The sequence below is a fragment of the Megachile rotundata genome, unplaced genomic scaffold (genome assembly GCF_050947335.1).
Source record: "Megachile rotundata isolate GNS110a unplaced genomic scaffold, iyMegRotu1 scaffold0096, whole genome shotgun sequence".
NCBI lineage: Eukaryota > Metazoa > Arthropoda > Insecta > Hymenoptera > Megachilidae > Megachile > Megachile rotundata.
Window position 1 is genome coordinate 419065 of NW_027473393.1, and position 11028 is coordinate 430092.

The following is an 11028-nucleotide window of genomic DNA, read 5'->3' on the forward strand; positions in this document are numbered from 1 at the left end:
TAATAACTACGGTAATTGTCGTTCTATGGATCATATAAGCATAATAAGGCTAATAATATGAGTTAGAGTGATGATACTAAGAGTGGTGAGTATAGTAATTCTCATTCTATCGATCATATAAGCATAATATGGCTAATAATATGAGTTAGATTGATAATAATAAGAGTAATGAGTATAGTAATTGTAGTTCTGTCGATCATATCGGCATAATATGGTTAATAATATGAGTCAGAGTGATAATACTAAGAGTAGTGAGTATAGTAATTCTCATTCTATCGATCATATAAGCATAATATGGCTAATAATATGAGTTAGATTGATAATAATAACAGTAATAAGTATAGTAATTGTCGTTCTATCGATAATATAAGCATAATATGGCTAATAATATGAGTTAGATTGATAATACTAAGAGTAGTGAGTATAGTAATTGTCGTTCTATCGATCATATAAGCATAATATGGCTAATAATATGAGTTAGATTGATAATAATAAGAGTAATAAGTATAGTAATTGTCGTTCTCTCGATCATATAAGCATAATATGGCTAATAATATGAGTTGGAGTGATAATACTAAGAGTAGTGAGTACAGTAATTCTCATTCTATCGATCATATAAGCATAATATGGCTAGTAATATGAGTTAGATTGATAATAATAAGAGTAATAACTACGGTAATTGTCGTTCTATGGATCATATAAGCATAATAAGGCTAATAATATGAGTTAGAGTGATGATACTAAGAGTGGTGAGTATAGTAATTCTCATTCTATCGATCATATAAGCATAATATGGCTAATAATATGAGTTAGATTGATAATAATAAGAGTAATGAGTATAGTAATTGTAGTTCTGTCGATCATATCGGCATAATATGGTTAATAATATGAGTCAGAGTGATAATACTAAGAGTAGTGAGTATAGTAATTGTCGTTCTATCGATAATATAAGCATAATATGGCTAATAATATGAGTTAGATTGATAATACTAAGAGTAGTGAGTATAGTAATTGTCGTTCTATCGATCATATAAGCATAATATGGCTAATAATATGAGTTAGATTGATAATAATAAGAGTAATAAGTATAGTCATTGTCGTTCTATCGATAATATAACCATAATATGGGTAATAATATGAGTTAGATTGATAATACTAAGAGTAGTGAGTATAGTAATTCTCGTTCTATCGATCATATAAGCATAATATGGCTAATAATATGAGTTAGATTGATAATAATAAGAGTAATAAGTATAGTAATTGTCGTTCTCTCGATCATATAAGCATAATTTGGCTAATAATATGAGTTGGAGTGATAATACTAAGAGTAGTGAGTACAGTAATTCTCATTCTATCGATCATATAAGCATAATATGGCTAGTAATATGAGTTAGATTGATAATAATAAGAGTAATAAGTATAGTATTTGTCGTTCTATCGATCATGTAAGCATAATATGGCTAATAATACGAGTTAGATTGATAATAATAAGAGTAATGAGTATAGTAATTGTAGATCTATCGATCATTTAAGCATAATATGGCTAATAATATGAGTTAGATTGATAATAATAACAGTAATAAGTATAGTAATTGTCGTTCTATCGATAATATAATCATAATATGGCTAATAATATGAGTTAGATTGATAATACTAAGAGCAGTGAGTATAGTAATTCTCGTTCTATCGATCATTTAAGCATAATATGGGTAATAATATGAGTCAGATTGATAATAATAACAGTAATAAGTATAGTAATTGTCGTTCTATCGATAATATAAGCATAATATGGCTAATAATATGAGTTAGATTGATAATACTAAGAGTAGTGAGTATAGTAGTTCTCGTTCTATCGATCATATAAGCATATTATGGCTAATAATATGAGTTAGATTGATAATAATAAGAGTAATAAGTATAGTAATTGTCGTTCTATCGATCATATAAGCATAATAAGGCTAATAATATGAGTTAGATTGATAATAATAAGAGTAATAAGTATAGTATTTGTCGTTCTATCGATCATGTAAGCATAATATGGCTAATAATACGAGTTAGACTGATAATAATAAGCGTAATGAGTATAGTAATTGTAGATCTATCGATCATTTAAGCATAATATACCTAATAATATGAGTTAGATTGATAGTAATAACAGTAATAAGTATAGTAATTGTCGTTCTATCGATAATATAATCATAATATGGCTAATAATATGAGTTAGATTGATAATACTAAGAGTAGTGAGTATAGTAATTCTCGTTCTATCGATCATATAAGCATAATATGGCTAATAATATGAGTTAGATTGATAATAATAAGAGTAATAAGTATAGTATTTGTCGTTCTATCGATCATATAAGCATAATATGGCTAATAATATGAGTTAGATAGATAATAATAAGAGTAATAAGTATAGTATTTGTCGTTCTATCGATCATATAAGCATAATATGGCTAATAATATGAGTTAGATTGATAATAATAAGAGTAATAAGTATAGTAATTGTAGTTCTATCGATCATATAAGCATAATATGGCTAATAATATGAGTTAGATTGATAATACTAAGAGTAGTGAGTATAGTAATTCTCGTTCTATCGATCATATAAGCATAATATGGCTAATAATATGAGTTAGATTGATAATAATAAGAGTAATGAGTATAGTAATTGTAGATCTATCGATCATTTAAGCATAATATGGCTAATAATATGACTTAGATTGATAATAATAACAGTAATAAGTATAGTAATTGTCGTTCTATCGATCATTTAAGCATAATATGGGTAATAATATGAGTCAGATTGATAATAATAACAGTAATAAGTATAGTAATTGTCGTTCTATCGATAATATAAGCATAATATGGCTAATAATATGAGTTAGATAGATAATACTAAGAGTAGTGAGTATAGTAATTCTCGTTCTATCGATCATATAAGCATAATATGGCTAATAATATGAGTTAGATTGATAATAATAAGAGTAATGAGTATAGTAATTGTAGATCTATCGATCATTTAAGCATAATATGGCTAATAATATGACTTAGATTGATAATAATAACAGTAATAAGTATAGTAATTGTCGTTCTATCGATCATTTAAGCATAATATGGGTAATAATATGAGTCAGATTGATAATAATAACAGTAATAAGTATAGTAATTGTCGTTCTATCGATAATATAAGCATAATATGGCTAATAATATGAGTTAGATAGATAATACTAAGAGTAGTGAGTATAGTAATTCTCGTTCTATCGATCATATAAGCATAATATGGCTAATAATATGAGTTAGATTGATAATACTAAGAGTAGTGAGTATAGTAGTTCTCGTTCTATCGATCATATAAGCATAATATGGCTAATAATATGAGTTAGATTGATAATGATAAGAGTAATAAGTATAGTAATTGTCGTTCTATCGATCATATAAGCATAATAAGGCTAATAATATGAGTTAGATTGATAATACTAAGAGTAGTGAGTATAGTAATTCTCGTTCTATCGATCATATAAGCATAATATGGCTAATAATATGAGTTAGATTGATAATAATAAGAGTAATGAGTATAGTACATGTAGATCTATCGATCATTTAAGCATAATATGGTTAATAATATGAGTTAGATTGATAATACTAAGAGTAGTGAGTATAGTAATTCTCGTTCTATCGATCATATAAGCATAATATGGCTAATAATATGAGTTAGATTGATAATAATAAGAGTAATAAGTATAGTAATTGTCGTTCTATCGATCATATAAGCATAATATGGCTAATAATATGAGTTAGATTGATAATAATAAGAGTAATGAGTATAGTAATTGTAGTTCTATCGATCATTTAAGCATAATATGGCTAATAATATGAGTTAGATTGATAATAATAACAGTAATAAGTATAGTAATTGTCGTTCTATCGATAATATAAGCATAATATGGCTAATAATATGAGTTAGATTGATAATACTAAGAGTAGTGAGTATAGTAGTTCTCGTTCTATCGATCATATAAGCATAATATGGCTAATAATATGAGTTAGATTGATAATAATAAGAGTAATAAGTATAGTAATTGTCGTTCTATCGATCATATAAGCATAATAAGGCTAATAATATGAGTTAGAGTGATAATACTAAGAGTAGTGAGTACAGTAATTCTCATTCTATCGATCATGTAAGCATAATATGGCTAGTAATATGAGTTAGATTGATAATAATAAGAGTAATAAGTACAGTATTTGTCGTTCTATCGATCATGTAAGCATAATATGGCTAATAATACGAGTTAGATTGATAATAATAAGAGTAATGAGTATAGTAATTGTAGATCTATCGATCATTTAAGCATAATATGGCTAATAATATGAGTTAGATTGATCATAATAACAGTAATAAGTATAGTAATTGTCGTTCTATCGATAATATAATCATAATATGGCTAATAATATGAGTTAGATTGATAATACTAAGAGTAGTGAGTATAGTAATTCTCGTTCTATCGATCATATAAGCATAATATGGCTAATAATATGAGTTAGATTGATAATAATAAGAGTAATAAGTATAGTAATTGTCGTTCTATCGATCATATAAGCATAATAAGGCTAATAATATGAGTTAGATTGATAATACTAAGAGTAGTGAGTATAGTAATTCTCGTTCTATCGATCATATAAGCATAATATGGCTAATAATATGAGTTAGATTGATAATAATAAGAGTAATGAGTATAGTAATTGTAGATCTATCGATCATTTAAGCATAATATGGCTAATAATATGACTTAGATTGATAATAATAACAGTAATAAGTATAGTAATTGTCGTTCTATCGATCATTTAAGCATAATATGGGTAATAATATGAGTCAGATTGATAATAATAACAGTAATAAGTATAGTAATTGTCGTTCTATCGATAATATAAGCATAATATGGCTAATAATATGAGTTAGATAGATAATACTAAGAGTAGTGAGTATAGTAATTCTCGTTCTATCGATCATATAAGCATAATATGGCTAATAATATGAGTTAGATTGATAATAATAAGAGTAATAAGTATAGTAATTGTCGTTCTATCGATCATATAAGCATAATAAGGCTAATAATATGAGTTAGATTGATAATACTAAGAGTAGTGAGTATAGTAATTCTCGTTCTATCGATCATTTAAGCATAATATGGGTAATAATATGAGTCAGATTGATAATAATAACAGTAATAATTATAGTCATCGTCGTTCTATCGATCATATAAGCATAATATGGCTAATAATATGTGTCAGATTGATAATAATAAGAGTAATAAGTATAGTAATTGTCATTCTATCGATCATATCTGCATAATATCGTTAACAATATGTGTTAGATTGATAATAGTGAGTGTAATGATTATAGTAATTGTCGTTCTATCGATCATATAAGCATAATATGGCTAATAATATGAGTTAGATTGATAATAATAAGAGTATTAAGTATAGTAATTGTCGTTCTATCGATCATATAAGCATAATATGGCTAATAACATGAGTTAGATTGATAATAATAAGAGTAATGAGTATAGTAATTGTAGTTCTATCGATCATATCTGCATAATATGGCTAAAAATATGAGTCAGATTGATAATAATAAGAGTAATGTGTATAGTAATTGTCGTTCTATCGATCATTCAAGCATAATATGGCTAATAATATGAGTTAGATTGATAATAATAAGAGTAATAAGTATAGTAATTGTCGTTCTATCGATCACATAAGCATAATATGGCTAATAATATGAGTTAGATTGATAATAGTGAGTGTAATAAGTATAGTAATTGTCGGTCTGTCGATCATATTAGCATAATATAGCTAATAATATGAGTTATATTGATAATAATAAGAGCAATAAGTATAGTAATTGTCGTTCTATCGATAATATAACCATAATATGGCTAATAATATGAGTTACATTGATAATACTAAGAGTAGTGAGTATAGTAATTCTCGTTCTATCGATCATATAAGCATAATATGGCTAATAATATGAGTTAGATTGATAATAATAAGAGTAATAACTACGGTAATTGTCGTTCTATGGATCATATAAGCATAATAAGGCTAATAATATGAGTTAGAGTGATGATACTAAGAGTGGTGAGTATAGTAATTCTCATTCTATCGGTCATATAAGCATAATATGGCTAATAATATGAGTTAGATTGATAATAATAAGAGTAATGAGTATAGTAATTGTAGTTCTGTCGATCATATCGGCATAATATGGTTAATAATATGAGTCAGAGTGATAATACTAAGAGTAGTGAGTATAGTAATTCTCATTCTATCGATCATATAAGCATAATATGGCTAATAATATGAGTTAGATTGATAATAATAACAGTAATAAGTATAGTAATTGTCGTTCTATCGATAATATAGGCATAATATGGCTAATAATATGAGTTAGATTGATAATACTAAGAGTAGTGAGTATAGTAATTGTCGTTCTATCGATCATATAAGCATAATATGGCTAATAATATGAGTTAGATTGATAATAATAAGAGTAATAAGTATAGTAATTGTCGTTCTATCGATCATATAAGCATAATATGGCTAATAATATGAGTTAGATTGATAATAATAAGAGTAATGAGTATAGTAATTGTAGTTCTATCGATCATTTAAGCATAATATGGGTAATAATATGAGTCAGATTGATAATAATAACAGTAATAAGTATAGTAATTGTCGTTCTATCGATAATATAAGCATAATATGGCTAATAATATGAGTTAGATAGATAATACTAAGAGTAGTGAGTATAGTAATTCTCGTTCTATCGATCATATAAGCATAATATGGCTAATAATATGAGTTAGATTGATAATACTAAGAGTAGTGAGTATAGTAGTTCTCGTTCTATCGATCATATAAGCATAATATGGCTAATAATATGAGTTAGATTGATAATAATAAGAGTAATAAGTATAGTAATTGTCGTTCTATCGATCATATAAGCATAATAAGGCTAATAATATGAGTTAGATTGATAATACTAAGAGTAGTGAGTATAGTAATTCTCGTTCTATCGATCATATAAGCATAATATGGCTAATAATATGAGTTAGATTGATAATAATAAGAGTAATGAGTATAGTAATTGTAGATCTATCGATCATTTAAGCATAATATGGCTAATAATATGAGTTAGATTGATAATAATAACAGTAATAAGTATAGTAATTGTCGTCCTATCGATCATTTAAGCATAATATGGGTAATAATATGAGTCAGATTGATAATAATAACAGTAATAAGTATAGTAATCGTCGTTCTATCGATCATATAAGCATAATATGGCTAATAATATGTGTCAGATTGATAATAATAAGAGTAATAAGTATAGTAATTGTCGTTCTATCGATCATATCTGCATAATATCGTTAACAATATGTGTTAGATTGATAATAGTGAGTGTAATGATTATAGTAATTGTCGTTCTATCGATCATATAAGCATAATATGGCTAATAATATGAGTTAGATTGATAATAATAAGAGTATTAAGTATAGTAATTGTCGTTCTATCGATCATATAAGCATAATATGGCTAATAACATGAGTTAGATTGATAATAATAAGAGTAATGAGTATAGTAATTGTAGTTCTATCGATCATATCTGCATAATATGGCTAAAAATATGAGTCAGATTGATAATAATAAGAGTAATGTGTATAGTAATTGTCGTTCTATCGATCATTCAAGCATAATATGGCTAATAATATGAGTTAGATTGATAATAATAAGAGTAATAAGTATAGTAATTGTCGTTCTATCGATCACATAAGCATAATATGGCTAATAATATGAGTTAGATTGATAATAGTGAGTGTAATAAGTATAGTAATTGTCGGTCTGTCGATCATATTAGCATAATATAGCTAATAATGTGAGTTATATTGATAATAATAAGAGCAATAAGTATAGTAATTGTCGTTCTATCGATAATATAACCATAATGTGGCTAATAATATGAGTTACATTGATAATACTAAGAGTAGTGAGTATAGTAATTGTCGTTCTATCGATCATATAAGCATGATATGGCTAATAATATGAGTTAGATTGATAATAATAAGAGTAATAACTACGGTAATTGTCGTTCTATGGATCATATAAGCATAATAAGGCTAATAATATGAGTTAGAGTGATGATACTAAGAGTGGTGAGTATAGTAATTCTCATTCTATCGATCATATAAGCATAATATGGCTAATAATATGAGTTAGATTGATAATAATAAGAGTAATGAGTATAGTAATTGTAGTTCTGTCGATCATATCGGCATAATATGGTTAATAATATGAGTCAGAGTGATAATACTAAGAGTAGTGAGTATAGTAATTCTCATTCTATCGATCATATAAGCATAATATGGCTAATAATATGAGTTAGATTGATAATAATAACAGTAATAAGTATAGTAATTGTCGTTCTATCGATAATATAAGCATAATATGGCTAATAATATGAGTTAGATTGATAATACTAAGAGTAGTGAGTATAGTAATTGTCGTTCTATCGATCATATAAGCATAATATGGCTAATAATATGAGTTAGATTGATAATAATAAGAGTAATAAGTATAGTAATTGTCGTTCTCTCGATCATATAAGCATAATATGGCTAATAATATGAGTTGGAGTGATAATACTAAGAGTAGTGAGTACAGTAATTCTCATTCTATCGATCATATAAGCATAATATGGCTAGTAATATGAGTTAGATTGATAATAATAAGAGTAATGAGTATAGTAATTGTAGATCTATCGATCATTTAAGCATAATATGGCTAATAATATGAGTTAGATTGATAATAATAACAGTAATAAGTATAGTAATTGTCGTTCTATCGATAATATAATCATAATATGGCTAATAATATGAGTTAGATTGATAATACTAAGAGTAGTGAGTATAGTAATTCTCGTTCTATCGATCATATAAGCATAATATGGCTAATAATATGAGTTAGATTGATAATAATAAGAGTAATAAGTATAGTATTTGTCGTTCTATCGATCATATAAGCATAATATGGCTAATAATATGAATTAGATTGATAATAATAAGAGTAATAAGTATAGTAATTGTCGTTCTATCGATCATTTAAGCATAATATACCTAATAATATGAGTTAGATTGATAATAATAACAGTAATAAGTATAGTAATTGTCGTTCTATCGATAATATAATCATAATATGGCTAATAATATGAGTTAGATTGATAATACTAAGAGTAGTGAGTATAGTAATTCTCGTTCTATCGATCATATAAGCATAATATGGCTAATAATATGAGTTAGATTGATAATAATAAGAGTAATGAGTATAGTATTTGTCGTTCTATCGATCATATAAGCATAATATGGCTAATAATATGAGTTAGATAGATAATAATAAGAGTAATAAGTATAGTATTTGTCGTTCTATCGATCATATAAGCATAATATGGCTAATAATATGAGTTAGATTGATAATAATAAGAGTAATAAGTATAGTAATTGTAGTTCTATCGATCATATAAGCATAATATGGCTAATAATATGAGTTAGATTGATAATACTAAGAGTAGTGAGTATAGTAATTCTCGTTCTATCGATCATATAAGCATAATATGGCTAATAATATGAGTTAGATTGATAATAATAACAGTAATAAGTATAGTAATTGTCGTTCTATCGATCATTTAAGCATAATATGGGTAATAATATGAGTCAGATTGATAATAATAACAGTAATAAGTATAGTAATCGTCGTTCTATCGATCATATAAGCATAATATGGCTAATAATATGTGTCAGATTGATAATAATAAGAGTAATAAGTATAGTAATTGTCGTTCTATCGATCATATCTGCATAATATCGTTAACAATATGTGTTAGATTGATAATAGTGAGTGTAATGATTATAGTAATTGTCGTTCTATCGATCATATAAGCATAATATGGCTAATAATATGAGTTAGATTGATAATAATAAGAGTATTAAGTATAGTAATTGTCGTTCTATCGATCATATAAGCATAATATGGCTAATAACATGAGTTAGATTGATAATAATAAGAGTAATGAGTATAGTAATTGTAGTTCTATCGATCATATCTGCATAATATGGCTAAAAATATGAGTCAGATTGATAATAATAAGAGTAATGTGTATAGTAATTGTCGTTCTATCGATCATTCAAGCATAATATGGCTAATAATATGAGTTAGATTGATAATAATAAGAGTAATAAGTATAGTAATTGTCGTTCTATCGATCACATAAGCATAATATGGCTAATAATATGAGTTAGATTGATAATAGTGAGTGTAATAAGTATAGTAATTGTCGGTCTGTCGATCATATTAGCATAATATAGCTAATAATATGAGTTATATTGATAATAATAAGAGCAATAGGTATAGTAATTGTCGTTCTATCGATAATGTAACCATAATATGGCTAATAATATGAGTTACATTGATAATACTAAGAGTAGTGAGTATAGTAATTCTCGTTCTATCGATCATATAAGCATAATATGGCTAATAATATGAGTTAGATTGATAATAATAAGAGTAATAACTACGGTAATTGTCGTTCTATGGATCATATAAGCATAATAAGGCTAATAATATGAGTTAGAGTGATGATACTAAGAGTGGTGAGTATAGTCATTCTCATTCTATCGATCATATAAGCATAATATGGCTAATAATATGAGTTAGATTGATAATAATAAGAGTAATGAGTATAGTAATTGTAGTTCTGTCGATCATATCGGCATAATATGGTTAATAATATGAGTCAGAGTGATAATACTAAGAGTAGTGAGTATAGTAATTCTCATTCTATCGATCATATAAGCATAATATGGCTAATAATATGAGTTAGATTGATAATAATAACAGTAATAAGTATAGTAATTGTCGTTCTATCGATAATATAAGCATAATATGGCTAATAATATGAGTTAGATTGAT